Genomic DNA, 21,579 nt, shown 5'->3' with positions numbered 1-21,579 from the left:
TGCCTTCCTCAGCTCAGCCATCTCTACTTCTTTCTTTGAACCAGCACCAATATCTCTTACTTGCAAATTTCCATTGGCGGAATTTTATTAAAATAACCAGAAATCAAGCACCTCTGCCTTCACATGCACTTCTACTGCTTCTCGTAATTGTTTGAGTTGATTCTCTCCATCCCTTCACTCCTCCAGACACTTTCACAGCTTTAATACGTCAGGACAAAGTGGAGGCAACCTCACCTATCAGTCATCCTGCTTCAGGGCAGCAGGTGCCTTGGCAGGCATTATTTGCTGGAAGGAGAGATTTCACTGGGGTTAGGCTGATGGGAAGAGCAGTTGATGTTGGCAGTAGAACTGGAGGAAAAATGATGGTCCCATGCACACTGGGGGTGGCTAATGCTGTCACTAGAAAATGTCGTCCCTCTTTTGGAATGCATCTGACAAGCGAACCCACCTTCACTATTAGTTTGGATCATGACAGGAAAAGAAACTCTCCCATATACAAGACACTGCTTGTCCTTTGCTTATGTAAGTCAAAGCTATGGCTTCTGGGCTCTCACTGAGTGCCTCCTTTTCTCTGTACTTTTCCAGCTCATTTGATATGGTTTAGAGTTGTGGGTTGCTGGGGTTTTTTTAAGGGTTTAAAAAAAAAAAGAGATATATTAATTACACAAATGCTTGGTGGAGAGCAAGGCTCATGTCAAAAGGTTTAAGCTTTGGGTTTAATTTGGATGAATGCCTGAAATTTAGCTCTGAACCAGTGGCAGTCTTTGAATTTATAAATACTAATATCCACCTGAGATTCTGGTCCAAAGCAAGAGCAAGACTTTTATTCTGCTCAGGTTCCTCATCTCTACTTATCACCATAGCAAATTAGCACTTTTCAGGCAAGCAACAAGTGACATGACTAACAACCTTTAGTGCTTATTCTTTTTTCCCAGCAGTTTCAGTGAGAGCAGCCAAGGTCTGGCCATTCAGGCCAAGGACTTAAAGAAGTGTTTGATATTTTTGAGGACACTTGCAAATTTTAATACAAATTATTTTTGTTTAGGAGTTTGTCTGCTCTTGGCTGGCCCAGGTTTATCAAGTATAGGGAACTGGTTCAGTGGCTTCCCAAAGCCACAGAATGAGCAAGTGTCCCTAACTAGTGTTTAACAACAAAAGCTGGTGCCCAGGAACAGAGTGATCAAGTCAGATAAACTGGAGTATGAAATCAGCTGAAGGCATGACAATAGGACAGGAATAACACTTTAGTTATGATAAAATTGTAGAATTTAAGATGTTCAGGAACTTAAAAAGTAGAATTTAAAAAACATTATGGTATTTAGAACTGACAGCTTAGGCATTTGGCTAGGACCCAAGCCCAAACCATTACAAACAGATAAGTAAAACCTGAATTTAGGATTTGGTATATGATAATGTTAGGAAATTCAGGAGGGTTTTTTTCTGACTAATTGGCAGGACCCTGGATGGAAAAGTCTGTGTTACTTGTGCTGTGTAAGTAAGCATTTCTAGTTTCACTCTGCTCTTACCCACATGTATGTTCTCATATATATTTGCTGATTCCTGTTCCAACAGAGATAAAGCCACACTGTAATCTCTTGGTAACAGGCTGTCTGGGTGGACTTGGGAATGTTCACCTTATGGTAAGTCTGGAAATGTCCCCAAGGCAGAGCATTTTGTACTAGTTGGAGAATTCTGTTTCCAGTGTCAAGAAACACAGTACAAACAAAATGTCACCTTTCTGACTGCCGCACACACTAGGTCTGAGAACAGGGCTGAGGGCAGCCAGCAGTACTGTAGTCTGGAGGAACTCTTCTTTCACCTGCAAAGGTTAGCAGGATTGGGAGCTTCTTAACCAACCATGATTGAATACTGGTACTATTTAATACTTGTATTGAATCTCAGATAATTGCTAAAGTGCTGAACTGCTGTCTCAACTTATTCACATGCAATTAATAATATTGATCACCCTACACTGACCTTGAGAGTTAATAACTGTTTTTTCCCTTAGTTTCCCTTGATGAATGGTGCTTTCTACATGCCAAGTTATAATTTTGTCAAAGTGTTAGATCACAGAGTCTGATCCTGGTGACACTGAAATGCAAGCAGTGCTTCCTGCAATGGCTGCTTCTTTGGGACCAATAGGACTATTTATGTCTAGGCTGAGAAAAAAACCTACTCTTTTTAAAGAGTATTTTGTGTGTGGGAAGTCTATACAAACTTTTGTGTATGAACCAAATTACTTGAAAGCTGCATAGGATACACTCACAAAGATTTGAGGCTCCAAAAGTCAGGCCTTATTTTCTCCATCAACTACTTAAGCAGTTCTTTTCTCCATCTAATAATGAAGTGCTTTTTTTTTTCCCCAAAAAAATCTTTCCTGAAGTAAACACCCTGGTTAAGACACCAAATAGAGAGATAATTGAAGCAATTTATTTGTCTCATCTCATTTGGAGGGACCTTTAGTGGTCTTTTTGCTCTAGGTAATCCAAACAACTTCTTTTTCCTGAATGTAGTTATTAATAGGCTTCCCTGCTTACCTAATCCTCACCTTGCTAGTATTATCTTACAATAATCAACAGTACTGCTCCTGTTTTGTATGACATTTTTTTCTTAAATTCCTACTGTACTATGTGCCTTTAGCTCATGCATGGATCTCTTTGAGATCCTTAACAGAAGGACAAGAATTATTGCAGGCCTGGAAAAAGAGAATTTAGCAAATAGGGTTCCATCAAAGTCACTGAAATATATTTATTCTCTGCGGCAGAGAAGTCAAACAAATTTGGAACGTCTGAAGTGGCACTCCCAACCCAGAGCTCAGCATCACTGAGAAAAGCTTTGCAGTGCTGTATTCCAAGAGACACATAGCAAGTGAGTTTTGGGGAAGAAATACGCCTCCACTTTTGTTTTCTCACATCAGCACTAACAGCCTTTGGTGGAGCAGTACGTGGGAATGGTGTGCTGATAATCTCACTGTGCCTTCTGCTGAGCAAATGGAGCATGTTGTCCCATAACAGCAACCACTCACCACTTTAGCACTGATTTGCCTTCCCCACAGACACATATAGCTGCCCCCTTCCTTTGAACAACAACCATCGTCTGAAGACACCTTCTCTATATAAAAAGCATCTTGACAAACTCTTCAAGCACTGCCTTTTCTCCACATTTTACTCATTTATCCCCTCCCCACTGCATCCTCAGCTAAAGCAGATTACTGCAAAATCCATTTGAAAAGAGCAGCAGTTTTATACTGAAAGATATCTAGAGGGCAGCAAATCCAGAGGGAAATCTCTTCCTTCAGTGCTAACGAAACCTCCTCTTTTATTTAATTTCTGAAAAATCAAACACAGAGTTACATAAACCTTTTTTTTTTTTCTCTTTCTCTACACAAAGAAGCAATAATGATAAGATCTCTCTATAAGGTTGAGATACAATCATATCTGGGGACAAATTTTTAATTTGATTAAAGCTTACTTTAATGGGCAAAACCTCTAAGTTCAGGTGTGAGTTATGAAGAAACTGTTTGGCCATCCATAATCCTATCTGAAAGCAAATGTATTTTTAGATTACTGCTGTGTGACATGAAATGCTCCTGAGTTATTTGTGTGTAACTGGGCTCAATGTGCAGGATATATTTAATTTAATATTAAGATGGTGTTACTGATGGCAATTCTGGTTATTCTGCATGTTTTGTTCAAATTGTAGTTGCCCATACAGTAGCTGGGATCCATTTAACTGTTACCAATTGAAATCAAGGTTTCTGTCACATCTTGCTTTATTGTATACTGCATTCTTAAGCACATTTTGAAACTCTTTGACAAGTGTTTCTAAAATTACACCTACTGAATTTCATCAGCAAAAGTTGATGTGTACAGATGCTGGAAACGTCTATGTCATCTCCCTTACATCTTGTGTTTGGTACTTGAGGTTTGGAATGTGGCCATCAAGAAGTTACCAGAATGCATAAAAAAAAAAAAAAAAAAGAAAAAAAAAAGAGAAAGTTTAAAATGAACCATGCTAGTGGTTTGAGATTTTACTCAGTTTTTGAAAATTTTCACTTTAATTGTATATGAAAAACTGGTATCTGTATGTTGACAGATGCAACTGGAGGCAAACCAGTGCAACTTCGTGTGGGCACTGTCAGTAACTAGAGGGAGAACCAGACAAGCTCCTTCAAACACACTTGGGACTACTGGTGCCTAGATGAAGAAATCCATGCTGAGTGCCTTGAGACATGTCCCGCAAAATAGGCACGGTACAGCTGTGCCATTGGAATCTGACTTTTTGTCCAGCCCTGCAAACAGAGGTTGAGGATCCCAAGGGAGCTTCCCTGGGTGCTGAAGCCCTGCTTTGGCTTCAGACTGCTAGGAGGGACATCTCACATGCCTCACTTTCTGAAGCTGCAAAACGGGGTTAATGAACTGATCTCAGTTGGTCTGATCTTTACTTTTACATCTACTGATGAAAAATGTGATATGAGAGCTGTAGGCGATTTTTGTTATCAAGGGGCAACATATTTGCATTGAAATTGGATAAGATGTATACAGGAGAGAGGAGGATTGGGTCTGCATGATGAGTTTTTTTGCTGTAGAGCATACCTGAAATGAGAAGGGCTTATTGGTACCTGATCAGCATTTATGGCAAAGTCTGTACAAGAGCACAGACAATTTGCTGCTAATTGCTTTTCTTCTGATGTACAAACCCCTTTTCCTGGTCTCATACGTGTGGTGATTTTGCACAGTTAGCATTACAATACATTAAAATATCAGGAAATCTGTGTCACTAGAATAGCCAGTCATAAATGAATATACAAAAGGCAGCAACCTCCTTAAGTGCTTTCTATTTCTGAACATCCTTGTTCATTTTTTCTGCAGGAAGGGAAGATTCACTTTCTTCCTTCAGCTTTAGTGAAGTTTTCCTTTTGCCTCAGGTAAATGTTTATAATGTGACCACTTGGTGGTTTTCTAAAGCAGCTGCAAGTTGTGAGGTGCTGGTTCAGAACAATGCACTGCCAAAACCTGTTGGCCTGTTACTATTCCAGATGCAATGGCTTGGTTGGAAGGACCTTAAAGATCATCTAGCTCCAACCCCTCTGTTGTGGGCAGGGACACCTTCCACTAGACCAGGTTACTCAGAGCCCCATCCAGCCTTGGTCTTTAATGCCTCCAGGGATAGGGAGTCCACAACCTCTCTGGACAATCTTTCCCAGTGACCCACCACCCTCAGTAAATAATTTCTTCCTAATATCTAAACTAAACCTACTCTCCTTCAGTTTAAGGCTATTCTCCCTTGTCCTATCTCTGCATGCCCTTGTGTAGAGTCCCTCTCCAGCTTTCCTGTAGGCTCCCTCTAGGTTCTGGAAGGGGCTTTAAGGTCTCCCTGAAGCCTTCAGTCCTCCAGGCTGAACAGCCCCAAGTCTCTCAGCCTGTCTGCATAGTGAAGGTGCACCAGTCCTCTGATCAACTTAGTGCCTCTCTGGACCAGCTCCAACAGGCTGATGATGTCTTTCTTGTGTTGGGGGCCCACACCTGGCTGCAGTAATCCAGGCGGGGTCACACAAGAGCAGAGTAGAGGGGTGGAATCACCCCCTTCGACCTGCTGGCCATGCTTTTGGTGAAGCCCAGGACGTGGCCTGCTTTTTGTCTGTTTGTTTGTGTTTGTGGTTTTTTATTTGTTTGGGGGTTTTTTGTTTGTTTGCGTTTTTATTTGGTTTGGTTTGGTTTGGTTTTTTTTAAGATGCTTAATTCACTTACTTAATGTATTGGTCAAAGGAGAAGTTTTTGGCCCCTGAGAGGCATCAGCCTTTCCTTCCCAGTAAGCAGAGTCAGTCTGGCTCTCTGTGACATGGATGTGGCCCTCTGACTTTTACAGGGAGAGGCTTCATGTCTGCAGTATCATTTCAGAGCCTGATATGGGGGGCAAGATGCTATTTGGGCAGCGTGGAGGCAGAATAGAGCAGCAGGGGTGTGGTGAGGCATCTGCCAGAGTAACCTGGGAAAGCAGCTTGCAAGGAGAGGGACCCCTGCCCTGCAAGTGGCTGGGGTATGGGTCAGTGGTTGTTGCAGGCAGAAGATAGTTGATATCTACCCGGAATGGAAAATGGCTGTAAAATGGGGAAAGGGTGCCCAGGTCAAGGGATCTCACATAGGAGATGTGATTTCTGTCAACAGCACTCTGTAACATCACCCTCAGTCATACTGCCCTTTTCCTTGACTGCATGGGACAGGCCCCTTTTCATGGGCAGAGCTGACTACAGAAGGCTTATCATCTGTACAGTGCCCTGTGAGCAGTGCGGATGTCTGAGCCATGAGAGGTTAAACTGTTTTGGACTCCCGCGGTTGCTCAGAAAACTCTGCTGCCTTGGGCTTCATAGATGAAATATAAACACCATTTACATCTACTTAAAATCTGAATTGAACTTGAAATTTCTGTTGAGTCCAATGGTGAATGTAGCTACCGTTAAATTGCTCCATTAACTATAAAGCAAAGTTTAATCCACTGTGTTTTACTTTCATGAAATGCTTCTAAGCACTGTTAATGTTCCTTTTTGTTGTGTTCCTTTAACTGTACAGGAAACTGAAAGCTTTGTCCTTAAAAAAAAAAAAAAAATTAAGGACTAAAATACCCATGAAAGCAATGCAAAGATTCAAAAAGGGAGCAGCATTACCAGGAAGAATTAAGAAGAACAACACTGGAGCAACTTGCTGGCTTTGCCTTTTCCTTTCCAAAGGAAAAAGGTGGTCAAAGAGCATGGTCAAAGAGCCCCACTAAGCAGATTACCTCAAGTACTTGTGGAAAAGACTACAAATGCAATCCAGAAAGTCAATTACTTCTTTCCATTCAGATAGAATTTTTCAGCTTATGACATAGAGTTAATTGCCTCTTTTCTTTCCCCTCCTTTTTTTCTTGTAATGGTCCTTTGCATAGGTTTAGTCATCCTTGAGGGCGGCTGCTCTATCTATACAGCAATTGCCAGATGATTACCTCTTTAATGTTTTCACTGAGTACTTTGCTGGTTAACCTCCTTAACTGGAGAGCTGTTTATTGTTATTTATGTCTTGTCAGCATAGACGTTCATTAAGCATTGGTAAATGACATGTTTTCATATCTGCTGACACTAGAAATGCAATATGATCAATTGCAAATTGACTTCAGTGCAGCAATAGAGTGCATTTAACACACATCAGTGGATCATTTGTACAAGCAGAGCTCGAATTTTTATGGCTGTTTATGTCTCTCTAATACCAAAGTATAAATTCTCCCAAGTCAAGCAATTCTTAGTAAAACAAAATGCAAAACTCAGTCCAACAAGTGATCGCACCAGGCCAGGTGTTTGCAAGAGAAGTTTTTGGATGGCAGGATGCTGGAAGTGGTGAAACAGCTCTGATTACCTCAGCTCTGCCCTGAGGCAGAGATGGGCTGGGGCAGCTCTTGCAAGCATTCTCTCCCATGCCTTAGGCTGTACCAGGGGTAGCTCTCCAGCGCTTTCCCTCACTTGCTGGCTTGCTATCACCTCCCTTTCTCTGCCTGTTCCTTCTCCAGCGGGAGGGTAACACTGAGTCTTGCCCAGAGCCCAGGCAGGTCTGGAGATGGCTCTGTGTATGTGTAATTCCCACAAACTGAGCTGACAGACACCTCTGTGGCCAGGTCCTGTGAGGGGATCAATGATGGGGAGTTAAGAGCTTCCAGTCTCTCAGATGTAAATCGTCTTTTGCTGCTCTGCTGTTTGTTCTCCTGGCAAGGAAGCTGGATCCAAAGTGGTGCTTTCTGGTATTACTGCAGCAGCAGTTCCTGAGGAAGCTGCAGTTGCTTTCAGTGGCTCAAGATCATTGTTAAACTTAGTCAGCCTTAGGGATGGGGATGCTGTGGTTGGAGGGCAGGGCTCTGAAATCCGTCCTGCTGCACATGGTGATAGAGCCTTCACTGCAATATCATTGTCAGGCACTGGGGATCTCCTGTGCTGTGGAGGCTTGAGGTGGTGATCTTTATCAGGGCTCTAATCTCCTCACTGGGATGAGCTCTGACCCAATGCCACGGGTACAGAAACAGTGACTGAATCGTCTCAGGGTGCCTCCTGTCCAAAACTCTACAGGGTCCCTGTCCTGTTTCCTTCTGACCAAAATTTCCAGGAGCTATTAATATATTTGTAGTTCTGAGACTGCTCCCTCCTGTAGCAGTGTACTTGGACTGGAGTAGGTCACCTTCCAGACACTGAGTTTCTAGACCCCTCTCTTCAGAAATTTGTCTCAGTGGCAGGGGGTAAGATTTTCAATTCTGCAGATCTAGGCACGTTATATATAAAGATTTGCCATCAGAGCTAGGAAAAGCATATAATTATCTTATAAAAAACCTAAACCAAAAAACATCAGAAAAAGGAAACAGTAGAAAAAAAAAAATCTTTCTGAGCAAAGGTTTTCATTAAAAAGCATCATCAGGTTTCAACTTAACAAAGAAAAGAAAACCATGAATGCAGGCAGTAGCCCTAAGAGCATTCAGTGCTGATTTACTATGTCAGGACATGTCTCCTGTAGAGTTAGACTATTATTTTTCTCTACTGTTCTGTCACACATCGTTGCATGTCTGAGATTCCTCACCCGTAACTGAGAAAAAGTGGAGAGGATTTAGTTGCATTAAGTCCATTATTTTATGTACTGGAGGAAAAGAATGGCTTGTTTTGAAATTGCTTTGGGAAGAAAGTAGGATCTTACATTACTTTAATAGGGGTAGCTTTGGTAATTTGCAATCCATACGTAAGTCAAAATATTTTGACATTCATTTGAAGAATCCTGACTCTTAGCTTATGCTTTTCTTTTGTTGGAAAATTTGTAATATGCTCTTGGCTTTATATGTTGCAATAACTTCCTTGTTTTTTCTTATGAAAATGAAATTAAACTTCAGACTGCCTTTTCTGTATAGAAAAAACCACGAGCTTCCAATCTAATCTGTTTGGTTAGTGACAATCCTGAAGAAAGCTATAATCTTCCTACTTACACTTATTCTCACTAAATATCCAGAACCATGTTTGCTCATGGGCAGCTGCATTACCGGTCGTGTCTGTTTGCTCTGTGTGGATTGGACCCTGTGAAATAGCCTTGTTTCAGCACCTTGAAAAACAGAATGCTAAATTAACATTATGGCTCCCTAACAAAATGTCTTTGATATAAGATTTCAATATCCTCATTTTGTTACAGAGCCACAATAGTAGTTTAACATACTGGTATTCATGGTGCTGAGATGATATTGGTGGGCTTATTGGGAGTCCAGCTGTGGAGTTCATGCTCAGGGGGAGTCAGACAGATGAAGGCAAATTTGTCTGAGTTTATGAGTGTAAGAGGGAGCAGGTGGCAGAGCCAGTGATTTCAATCTTTGTTGTTAATGTGTTGATTGTCCCCTCCCCTTTTTCCCACTTTTGTTGGTTTTTAGCACAGTGCAAGACCAGACCCTGCCCTGGGGAAAGCCACAGTGCAGTGGCAGCAAAGGCTGCAAACTGTGTCTGAATAAGGCATATTTAAAAAAAAGAGTACCTGTTGGTCACAAAATGGGAATTTTTGTTTAAGAAAAGCAATGATAAACTTGAGAAAGGATAGACAGGTGAAAGAAGAGGGATTGTCTAAGGCAGGTTTGAGTTTCTAAGCAAAAATCGTAGTGATTCCACTAAATTCTTGACAGTGTAACTGAATTCTACTTGTGCACACAAAAAAGTATGAGCAACATGGAAGGAAGAATGGATGGACAGAAGGATGGAAGGAAGGATGGAAAGAAGGAAGGAAGGAAGAACAAATGGAAGGATGGAAGGAAGGACAGACAGACAGAAGGACGGACAGAAGGAAAGACAGAAGGATGGATGGAAGGACAGATGGAAGGACGGATGGAAGGATGGACGGACAGATAGAAGGATAGAAGGAAGGAAGGAAGGAAGGAAGGAAGGTACAACTGCGCTGTGTGTCTTCAGAGCACATATACATTCCTTCTAAAATTCACCAGGAAGGATAGTATTTGGAAGTGTGGTATGTTCTGAGCCAGTAATAACCAAAACATTTGAGATCATGGGGAGTTTTACCGTTTCTCTTTCCTTTTTTAAAATCAATTAAAAACCAGTTTAATTTCAAGAACAAAAATAAAAGATCAGGAAGATGCCTAAGTAGATAATTTATAGATAATTTGTAGATAACTCTGGATGATGATGCTCCCTAACAGCAAAATGCAAGAAAACAAGATCCCAGAGCTCTTCAAACTGATTTCTTAAAATCTGCTGGAGACGTGCCAGGGCCAGGCTTTCTCAGAGGCACTGCAGACTCCATTTCTGCTATATCTGGCTGTCCAAATAGCAGTGCCACTACCAGGCTGTAAGACAGGGAAGTGCTTCTCCTCCAGGCTGCCTTGAGAGCCCAGGCAGAGCTGGGGTGCTCTGCAGAAAGAAGAAACTGCCTCTGACATCCTCTGCACAAACCGTCATGGTCCAGTGAAGGGGTGGGGACAGAGACTTACCACTCCTTTTCCAGAGGCTGCTGCCCATCCCAGAGCTGTAGCCAGGCTGAGGACAGAGCCACTGGCCCAGCCACAGGTGCAGGAGGATATGGAGCAGGAACCATGTGGGAGGCTGTGGTCCCGCTCCACATGGCTCCTCTGGTTTTGACAGACAGGAATCTGAGTATCAATGTTACACATAGTTGCAAGGATGAGGATGAAAATTGACCGGAAATACCAAAAGGACCAGTATTTCATTACAGAGAATAGATTTAATGACTGTCTAGACCGAAGTTAGTTTTGTATTCACACTTAAAAAGTTTTAATTAAGGTTTACACTCATACCATCTAGACATTCCCAGGTTAGTTTTACGCAAACATTAACCTTGACATTTTGAAAACTTTTTTCTTTTCATTTAATCTCTCATTTAAAGATGTTTTCATTGTCTGTGGTTTAGCGATTCCCTTGGTTCACTTACACAACCAAGCCCTCTGAAGAGTGACAGCTCAGTATGCCCAGTGGCAGATCCCAGCACAGCGTTTAATTCTCAGCTCAAGCTGAGCAGTGGAGCTCTAACTCCGTGGTTCTGCACCAGCATGACACCAGGTTTGCCTGCACACTTGCACAATGCCCTTGTGAGAAAAATAGGCTGCTATCTTCACAGCTGGCAGGGCTCAGGGGCCAGCAGAGGGTGTGGGGCCCTCCCGCACCTCTTTGCCTCAGCAAGATTCTTCTACTGACCCTCCTGCCATCACATACACATACAAGTCCTGTACCTCCCGGTGCAGTCTGTCTCTCTAGAAGATGCTCCAGCTCCTGCATAGGGGAGACCCTAAGAAATTCCCAGTATATTCTGCCGCGTGCTGGGACTAACCTGCACAGAATGCAAAGATGCTTTGGCAGCACCTCATGTTGATTTTGAAAGTCCAAGTTAAGCATTTTTGTATCAGAGAAGTGCCCCAAATCATCTAAGAACTTAGAGCAAGACATACTTAAGTATTTCTGCTCCAGTTTTATGAAGATATTTAGGCAGAAATATGTGCAAACTATGTAGGTTTACAGTGATGCAGAGGGGTGCTGTGAAAGTCATGCTGGAATATGGCTCATGTCAATTAAATACCTCTCAAAAGTCTGAGCCTTAAGTTCCACTGATGTATTTCCTCTCAAGTGTTTTTCTCTGCAAAGCTGTTGTGGTTATTAACTCATTGGCACTCATGAGGTGCTGAGACAGGGCATTTGGGTGCTAATGGCAGCACTTTGCTGGACAAGTAAAGAGATAGAGAAGTTTTAAAGTGTCTCTACCCAGGTAGACAGGAGAACTCATCCACTCTGAAGAAAGGAATAACCCTCAGTTCTGCATCCCTGCACATCTTGCCATAAGACTGCATTATGTTGGGGAATTTCTGTTATAATCCCACTGACAAAATGTGAGAAACTGGTCTTTCAATTTTGCTGGAAAATGAAGAGGTTTGTTGTTTGGAACAACAGAGAAAAAGTGGTAAGATGGCACAATTCAGACTCAGTCCCATGGAAGGCAGGAAATGTTGCTGATAGAAATTGCCAGAGAACAGTAATGACTGTGGAGAAGCCAGGAATGTAAATAGTGTAGTTGTGGCCGTTGAGGACCAACCTTTCCTATAAAAGCTGCCTGCATGTCCTGCTGTTTCTCTTTCAAATATTGTCCAGCATGTTGTTGACTGGATAAATTGAGTGCACTCTCTGGTTCCAGTTTTAGGAGAGTTCAAGATGAGAGCACAGACTAGGTCACTCTTACTAGAGGTAACTTTCTAACTCGAGTGGGAATCAGAAGATAAGAAAAATGGTGACATTTTACAAAGTAGGGCTGCCGAAAAATGTGAGAGATTCTGCCTCATGTAAGGCCGAGGGGAAAAGAAGGTTGGGACTGCATTTTTAATGTTATTTGGGAATCTAGGTTCCCAAGACAGGCGATGCACATCCTTGCGAGCACGAGGGAACACTGAGGAGAGTGCGTGACCCTGTATCACTGTGTCCCTCCTGGAGACAGTGGCAACTTGTTTATAGCAGGAACACAGTCCCTGTTCCCAGAGCAGGGAAGGGCAATGGGGACCTGAGGAACAAAACAAACACCATTTTCAAAAACCTTTCCTCCTGAATAGCAAATACATCTCTCTGTTTGCATAAGGTGAGCATCTGAAGATTAACTGAGAAGTAACAAATGTGGGATTTTGGTACTGGAATTAGGATTTAGAGAAATCTGATGAAGCAAGTAGTGTGTAGGTCTTGAGGTAAAATAGGCATGGCAATGAAACTGATAAGGGAAACACCCTTGGGAATCCTGGAATAGAAATCCTCATTGATCTCTTTTGGAACTGAGAGAGAAAAATCCACGTCTACAGATTGATGAGCACTCTGTGAGGGAAAAAAGTAGATTGCATTCAAGTGATGGTCCCAAATCAAAAGGAGTTCAGTAGTAAGAGACGCATCAAAGCTTTTTTGCCTATAACTGAACTTTACAATTATGGATGTTATTCCCTGAGGATGTTGACTGTATTGATTCCAACAATAAAACAAACAAACAAAAAACAACCCAGAAAAACATATATACTGAGTTATCAATAAATTATTTTCTCTGCCATGCAAAAGAAGAAAAAGACTGCCTATAAGCATCTTGATTAATTCTGTAGCATCAAGAGGTAATACTCTGTGTCAGAAATGTAAATATTTTTTAAAAGGAAAGTATTTTTTAATCATTCTAAAGATTAGCAGTACTGATTTACCACTGACAATTTCCTTGTTATTTATTATCAGTTTATTAATATTATAAAAATCTAATCCATTTTCTCACATTGGTTTTCTCACTTCATCTATATTTAAGTCTGCAGTATCTGATTCCCATCTCTGACACAAACTTTACATATGAACTTGAGTAGAGGGATTAATTTTTTATGTCTCACTTTCCTCCTTGTAAAATATGACTTTTGAGAAGAGAGTTCCCCAGCTTTATTCTCCTAATACCTGGAATCTTTCTTCTAGTTTACAGGATGGGTGGGATTGTGGTAAGTTTTCATACAGTACGTTTATCTAAATATCTCTATTAAATGAAATAGTTCTTTTCCTCTCCTGGTAGTTAGTTCCTGAATACCTTACAGACTGCAATTCTCTCCTCTTTCAGTCTGTGTTTTACTGTGCAAGACAAGTTTTCTAGCCTTCTGTCATGGGAAAATATTCCTCTGATCACCTCCATAAGCCCCTCCATGTCTCTGTTTTGATGTGAGCTCTGGTGTGCAGTATCCAGATGGGATTTGTGTATAAGATGTTCCAGTAAAAAATTTTGCAGAAACGCTTGTCCCCTTAAAAATAGAAGAATCTTTCTGAGCCTGTTCATTTATAAAAATACATCCCATACATGTGCTTGTGAGATCCCAAGATCATTCTGTCCTCCACCTACCATCATACAAAGAAGATCCAGCTGAAAAGTCAGTCTTGGGGCACAGACTGTCTAAGTGAAATGCAAAATCAAACAATATGGAAATGTAAAAATCAAAAGAAAAGAAAAAGGTGTGTGAGGTGCTGTGTAGCTGTGATTTGAGTGTTAAGCAAGAAAATGCTTGAAACCACTTTGTGAGTCTGCTCTCTTACAGCTGCTGGCTACAAGAACAGCACTCAGTAGAGGCAAAGGAGCCCAACTTGAGGTCGTAGGGCTGAAGAAATGCCCTTTCATGGCATCCTGGCAGTCACAAGGGTCAGCATATGAAAGGAGGTTGCTGCTGCCAAAGAGGAGACAGGATGAAGGTTCAGCTGGTGTGAAGTGCTGCCCTTCTGCACCTCAAGGCAGCTGTACTGGGCTGCCTTGGCTATGTGACCTTCAATGCAGTTAATGGGGCAGCATATGATAGTTCTGGTCTGGAGCAAACTCTGGTCTCTAAGAGACAGGTGTGAACCACGTTAATGCTGATGTGATGTGGGGCTGGGATAAAGGGGAAAGGTTAGGGACAGAAGTAGTCAGATGGGTGGTTTATAGATAGGGCTGATTCTCCTGGGATTTAACTGGTGATGGCCTCCATTTACAAAATGTAACAGCTGTGAATAACTGCACTTAATCTTCCTTTGTGCAAAATTGTTTCATTAGAAGATACTGTTTAGTGATTGCTATTTTTGTTTACTTTTTTCTAAAGTTTATTTTACACTTACAGTTCTTGAACTGATCTGTTCTAGACTCTAAGTCTCTAGTATTCTGCCTCCAGATTGAAGCATTTTGTTGTGTCACTCCTTGTTTCTAGTGCCAAGATCACAGTCAAAAGGGTCATCAATGAAGATTCGTTCATGCAGCTAAGCAAACTGTTCATGGAGAAAGCTCTAAATGAAACAGGTCAGTTATATATATTTAGTTTTGGATATAAGTAGTTTTCTGACTTAGGAGGAAGATTCTTTGTGAAATAATACAAAGAGAAATTTTTTATTTGTGCTTTTTTAAAAGAGTTATTCATGGAAAATACTGTATAGATAAGGTTTTTCCTAAAGTTGCCTAGAAACAAGATGGATCCAAACCCTATAAAACTTGATAAAAATATAAGATGAATGAGGTGAGGCTCTGGGATATCTTGTCTTTGGTTTCCTCCCAACTTTTCCTCCCAACTTTGGTTTCCTCCAAAAAAAACCAAAAAACCAAACCAAAACAAAAAAAAACCAACAAAAAAACACCCCAAAACCCCCCCCCAAAACAAACAAACAAACAAACCCCAACACCTTCCTTTTTTTTAAGATTTAAAATGTAGTTCCAAACTGGCTGCTAAAAGTTGCCAGTCTTTTAACATGCCTCTGGGCATCTCATTTCTGTTAGAGCAATACTCTTTTTGACTATGTGTTCATATTTAAACAGTAGGTCTCTCAGGGTAGCTTTAGTATTTTGCAGGATCTTGTGCTTATAGTTTGCAAATGCTTGTGAGTATCTCAGTTTTTCATAGAAGCTTGTTGGGTTGGAATTTTACTGCCTGGAAAGGAAGGCTCAGGTGAATGCCAAGAGGTTTCTGCCTTGTGATTGTTGTTTCAGACTCACTGATGCCTTTCCTTGATCTAACAAAAGTAATATTGAGAACATGTGTGGCTCAAATTCCTGTATTTTCTTAATAACAAGAATGAATGTGTCTTTTCTGTCCTCTACGTTCTTTATTAGAGTCTGATTCAAAAGGTTCTCATGGGTTTTGGATCAGGCCTCCTGGTGAGTTAGGACAAACCATGTTCTGACTCACAGAGTTAATGGAATTAACCTGGGAAAGGTTTTACCCTGTTTTAAAGTCTCTGGTTTAAAGATACTTCTAGCAGGAAGGAAACTGGGCTTACCTGTTCTTTTAGGAGTGCCTTATTACTGTTAGTCTCAATCCTAATCAGATTGCTCTTCAGTACTTAGATGCATCTTTGTGCTAACATTAAATAAACAAAAAACCCCACTCAGAAACACAGAATAGTATTTTGCTCTTGACCCTACTCTAGATGAAGTTCCTGGGTATCTTGCACTCCCAGCTATCTAATACCAGCATACTGTATCACAAGAGCAATGTGTCTGACCACAGCTAGAACAAAACCACACTTTGTCCTTGAATATGAAAATTACTCTCCTGTGGCAGTAACTTATATAAGTTGTGTTTCTGGGTTCTCTTTTCATGCCATCAGCTCTTTCTTCTTCCACTAACAGAATAAAGGTCAGAAAATACAGATAATAAACTGCAGCTCTGAATACAAAGACTTCACATTTATTTGTGTGACTTCCTCTTTTGCAGAAAAATTTCCCCACAATGTCAAAATTGAAGCCAAAATCTCTCAGAAAAAAAACAACTATCTAAAGTCTTGGCCCATTGTTCATCTGTTTTCCAGGCCAAGCTATTCTTTGCTACTGAATTATTTACTGAGGAGGAGAATCAGTTTTATTCATCAGAGGAGCATTAGAATCCAACAGGACTGTGAATACATATTTAAAATGTTTACTAGTGTGTTTGAGCATATTCATTTAAAGCCTTTAGAGACTAAGTTGTTCATTACAACTCCAAATGAGGTTTGCCCTCACTGATTTTTAACTTTCCAGACTGTAAGATGCTTGCCTTGGTTTTTTTGTTCTGCCCTGAGCGTGTGGCTTTTTGTTTTGTGCTGAAGGTAACAGAAGTGAGGTGTTTTCAGTGACTGAGATTCCCTTGTGTGGACAAGGTGTGTGACATTTTAGGTTTGAATTTATCCATGTTGGATGTGGGGGGAAATTCCATTGAGGCGATGCTCTTTCTGCTGAAGACTACAGTGTCATGATTGCATTGGTTTTGGAATATTACCTTATTATACTTGAGAAGCATTTAATAGCATTACACTGGACATCTTGCTCATTAAATCACTCTGATAGACATTCCACTCCTGACGCAATCACAGCTAAACAGCACTAATGCTTCCTCATAACTATTAGCATTTCAAAAATTTACACTTCAAACAGTTCCTTCATGTTTCCTCAAGATTTTCAGAGTCTTCTTTTGGATTACTTCTCCAAATGAAACACAATGAAATATTTGTTAAGCTTTCTGGAAAAGCTCTGGAGGCAGGATTTATTAATAGTGAAACTTCATTACTGATGCTGTTGTTCTCAACTGATAAACTGTTTTATCCCTCCTTATGTTTTATTTTTACACTTTAAAAGGTGTCATAGGTTGCAACTGCTCATTATCAAAAATCTTTCCCTGGTTCCTGACCCAGCAGGAGACTGAATCCTCTGTGTTTAGGGTTAAAAAGTGAATCTCCTGATCTCTGTACATAAACTCAGCACTCCTTGTATGAACTAAGGCAAAACAATTTCTGTTGTCTGCTATTCACATATTTCTCCCAAGGCTGCTTCTGGTTGTCCAAAACTGACTTTTGCTGTTTAGCATCTTAGAACCAATGCTTCACAAAAGTATTATCTATCCCCTCTGCCCTGACATTTACTTCCCTACGTCCCAGTACAGCAGTCCATGATCCAGCACTTCCAGGAGCATGTGATATGACTGACATTGGGAGTATTTTGATTTTTGGGGGTGGAAATAGATGGGTTTTGTTATTGCTGGGGTGGTGGAGAGAGCTGCACTTACAGGAAAGCTTCTAGATCCCTTTCAGAGCTTTTCTGAACTGCTAACCTTAATTTTACATTCTTAACATAGACTTGAAGCACCTAAAGGGATGCTTTTAGAGATGAACGATGCAAATCTAGCTCTTGCTGATGGTCAGAAACTTTAAGTGGCATCTTAAAGACTGTGGACTGTGGGGCTCAGGGCTTACTGTGATCTGGTAGGGATTAAAGCATTTGTGTGCAACATTCTCTCTGTAAAAGGATAACACGGTCATCAAACATATGGATGTTAAATCCTTTGTTGTACATTGGCGATCCTAGGTATATAATAGTATTTCAGTACAAATGTCTTGTTGTATTTAAAGACAGTAAGTAAATCCCACATGAAACTCAATGTTCTGAATGCAAAGCATTTTAAATCGGTGTTTCTAAAACACTGACTCCCAGTGCTCCATCAGCAGTGTGATCTGAGCAGGCTTCCCTTTCCTATAACCTACAAAGAGTGAGGGAGTGAACTGAGACATTATCCTTCAAAAATCCACCTGTATCATCTAGAAGAGAAAGAGCAACATAATGTGTAATAATATTACAGGGGCATAAGCCAAAGCCTGGTCTTCCCTTCTGATTTTTTCCCCACAAAAAACAATAGGTATGCTGTTGTTCTTCAATTACCTTCAAAATACTCTTGACTCTAATGAGTGGCACAGAACCCCTTTAGAAAGTAATGCCTGCAAACCATATGTTGCCTGGTTTTCATTAAAGATACACTTTGATGAATCACCCTCCCCCACCTTAAACCAAACCCTTTCTGTTCAGGGTGGGATGGAAGTATGAGCTTGATGATTGAAGTCACTGTGCCCTGATCAGAGTTCTAGTACAATCACCACACCTCACTATCTAGCTTTTGATAGGAAATTTCTTGCTGAATTGAAACATTCTCTTGCCTCCCAAAATGGATAATGGGTTATGGGCAAAATCACAGTTAATGTCTTTGAGAAATTGCTCGTTAGAGTAGCTGGACTTTCATTCAGGAGAGCGATGAGAGGTTTGTTATCTGTATGGGCTACCTGTATTCCAGATCGTTATTCTATCTTGATGTTTGCCAGTTTGCTAGCTGTCTAACATAAAATTATTATATCTGAGAGCCGTGGGATTAGTTGGAATCGAGAGGTTCCTGTGCACCTCCTCTGCTTTGGTGAGGGGATAAGACATCCCTTAGTAATTACCTCTGAAACTGAAAAAGACCAAAGCCTTTATCCCTCACTAATGTCCAGATCTGTTTTGGCTTATTTTTCTCACTTCATCTATATTTAATTAGGATTTTAGAGAAAATGCAGCTTTAGAGCTGTAGTAATCCTCCTGAAATAGTTTCTGAACCTTGCCACGAAATTTTGCTGCTCCTTTTTGAGGAACAGCTCTCGCTGAAATGCTGCGGTAAAGTCTCCTCTTCCCTGGGCAAATAATTATCTCTCAAAATGTTTTCATGGCAAGTGTGTGCAACAGTAAAGAGAGCTGCGTTAAATGCATAGCGACAAGAAATTCCCTGCCTCTGTATGCTCCTCACAGCTCTGGAAGCCTGGCTCATTGGCAATTCTGATGGGTGCTGCGAGCCCAGCGGGGTCCGTCCGCCCACGCCGGGAGGCTTCAGCCGGGCAGAGCGTTCCAGGAGCCAGCGCTGAGTAGCTGCTATCTCTGCTTGTTGAGTTGACATGAGACAAGTTATTACCATATAAATGAGATAAGGTCTTAGATAATTGCAGGCTGAAAGCAAAACTGAACTTGACTGCTTGTGGCTGGAAATTTTAAGTGCACCTTTCTATCCCCAATTTCTAATTTTATGTATTTTATTTATTTATTTATTTTTAAAAGTCTGCTACTTTTTTCCTTCCACCCCTTAGCAGAATCTATAAATGATATGTTATCCAGTTGTGATTATTTTAGACTTGGAATTTTATGGTGCCTTTTCTTTCTCCTCTGCTGGTTATTATGAAACTGTATGCAGAGGTAATAAAATTGGTTTGAGGAGAATATGAATGCCAATCCCTTAGACCAAAATAATCCAATGCAATCACTCTATTATTTTTTCTCTTAAGAAAAAGTAAAAGAAAATATCTTTGACTGATTCCTTCTCTGTCCCTGCTGGTCTAGCCAGGTGGCTCAGTTTAGGAGATACTTTCCCTCTGGGTTAGTATCTTTGTTTTCTGTTCCCAGGCATCTGCCTGCAGTGTGGAGTAATTGAGTAAAAAGTGATATTCTACTACATTAATCTCTATGGTAATCTTCTCCCTACTGTACAGTGCATAAAACCCTAAGGAAAGGAAGAAATGTTTCATGTGTCTCACTAAGGCATGGTTTAATATTAAGGATCCCTTTTTGTTTTTTTTTTTTAAATTGGCAATCATCAAACAGCCTGTTCTTGCAAGGGAGAAACACCTGGTGAGACAGCCAAGCAGGGGTCACTGAATGTCTTATTTGTTGTGGGGATCAAATTCACAAGTCAAGATCAAGTCTTGCACACTTAGTTTGGACAAAATTCAGTCTTGCAAAGAAGCCTGAGGTGACCACTGTGTGCTTACACCCCAGAAACAATGCCTGGAGCAAGGCATAGGATCTGTGCTGGAAGAACGGAGGGGAAGCTCAACTGGAGCCAAAGGACACTTGCCAGCAGCACTCAGGAGTTCTGTCTTTATCTTTGCTAATAACAATGTGAAGTCTGAAACTTGCCCAGACCTACAAGCTGCTTTCTCCAAAGCACAGTTTGGTTGTTTGTAATTCGGTAGTTTTTGTTGCTGTGTGTTTTTTTGTTGTTGTCTTTGCTTTTGTTTTGGTTTTTTGGTGGTTTGTTTAGTTGGTTGGTTGGTTTGGTTGGTTTGGATGTGTGTGCTTTATGGTCTAGTTGAAGAACGGAGAAGCACAGATGAGTGTCCTGAAAGACTGACTAAGCTGGAACATTCTTTTTGAGGAAGATACTGGAAAATCCTTAAGTTTGTAATAGGCACTTAGAATGATAGGTATAATACTGCATCCAAGGGGACACACTCTTGCATCTTCTGGCTCTACTGGATGAAGTATATTCTGGCCAAAATCAGGAGCAGGGTTTTTTTTCTGCTTACCAAATCTGTAGTCCTGCAGGTTGAGGCAACTTCCATTGCTCTTGCAGAAGTGTCTTTGTCTGGAAGTTAGCTACTGAAAATTTTCCTCCCATTTCCCCCGTTGAGACTTTTTTCCAGGACTTGTCTCCTAGAAACAAGGACCTGTCTCCTTGGTGATTTGAAGGCTTTCCATTTCTAACCCTTATGACATTCATGGGAAATTTATAAGCCTTTGACTAAATCAGATGACACACAACAATAGTTACGAAAATGTTTTTATGCTATTAACATAACAAAATTTTATGCATTTAATAATTACATATAAAAAAATAAATAATAAATTTAGGCTCAGTCTGAATGCCAGTCCATCTTGGGATATAATATAAAATTTCTACAGAAGATTGCATGATCATAATCTTTCCTTAAATAGTATCTTTCTCAATTTCTAATGCCCCTGTTTCAGTTCTTCAATATTACTGCTTATGCTTGCTATCCCATTTCACAATCTCCTTCTCTTCAGTTTGATGTCTTCCCTGCACCAAGGGAATTGTTAGAGAGCTGATTTACTTTTTTTGTGACTTGGCAGAGCAACTAGAGAAATAACAAGCCCAAAGAAAAAAAGATAATGCTAAAGTTTGGTTACCTAAGGTACCTACAGTATTACAAAGTTTAATATAAATATCTTTAAACTCAAAGAAGCGATTTTTGGAAGATGGGCGAGATGTTTCAAAGGAACCTGGCTACATGTGAAGAATAAGGAATGTGTTCCTTTGGAACACAGTGTGGTTTGAAACACACAGCTCTCCCAATATGTGAGTCATCCTCTCTATGTGATGATGTCCAGAGGATATTGAAACATAGACAGAAAGAAGAAAAGTCAAATAATAGAGGCAGAGTGAAAGAATAATGAGCTCTAAGATTAATATTTCAGCAGTCTATTTAAAACCATGTTATTACAGTGC

General features: G+C 40.7%; 2 long non-coding RNA genes across 3 annotated transcripts in view; one reads left to right on the top strand and one right to left on the bottom strand.

Annotated features, from left to right (window-relative positions):
• LOC126651010 (uncharacterized) overlaps positions 1 to 21,579 on the top strand; it is a 159,367-nt gene that overhangs the window by 10,574 nt on the left and 127,214 nt on the right. The window contains exon 2 of one of the 2 annotated variants that reach the window (XR_007631538.1): positions 14,728 to 14,816. The exons of the other annotated variant lie outside the window; for it this stretch is intronic. This is a non-coding gene — a long non-coding RNA (uncharacterized LOC126651010). The remainder of the gene's footprint in view (positions 1 to 14,727; positions 14,817 to 21,579) is intronic. 2 annotated transcript variants of the gene reach the window in all.
• LOC126651012 (uncharacterized) overlaps positions 1 to 21,579 on the bottom strand; it is a 292,912-nt gene that overhangs the window by 218,540 nt on the left and 52,793 nt on the right. The gene's annotated exons all lie outside the window — the stretch shown is intronic.

This window comes from Myiozetetes cayanensis, unplaced genomic scaffold, assembly GCF_022539395.1.
Source record: "Myiozetetes cayanensis isolate MyiCay16 unplaced genomic scaffold, myiCay2020 scf6-25, whole genome shotgun sequence".
In the NCBI taxonomy this organism is placed as follows: Eukaryota; Metazoa; Chordata; class Aves; order Passeriformes; family Tyrannidae; genus Myiozetetes; species Myiozetetes cayanensis.
The sequence above is the reverse complement of the archived record's forward strand: the minus strand, read 5'-3'. Positions and strand labels throughout refer to the sequence as shown.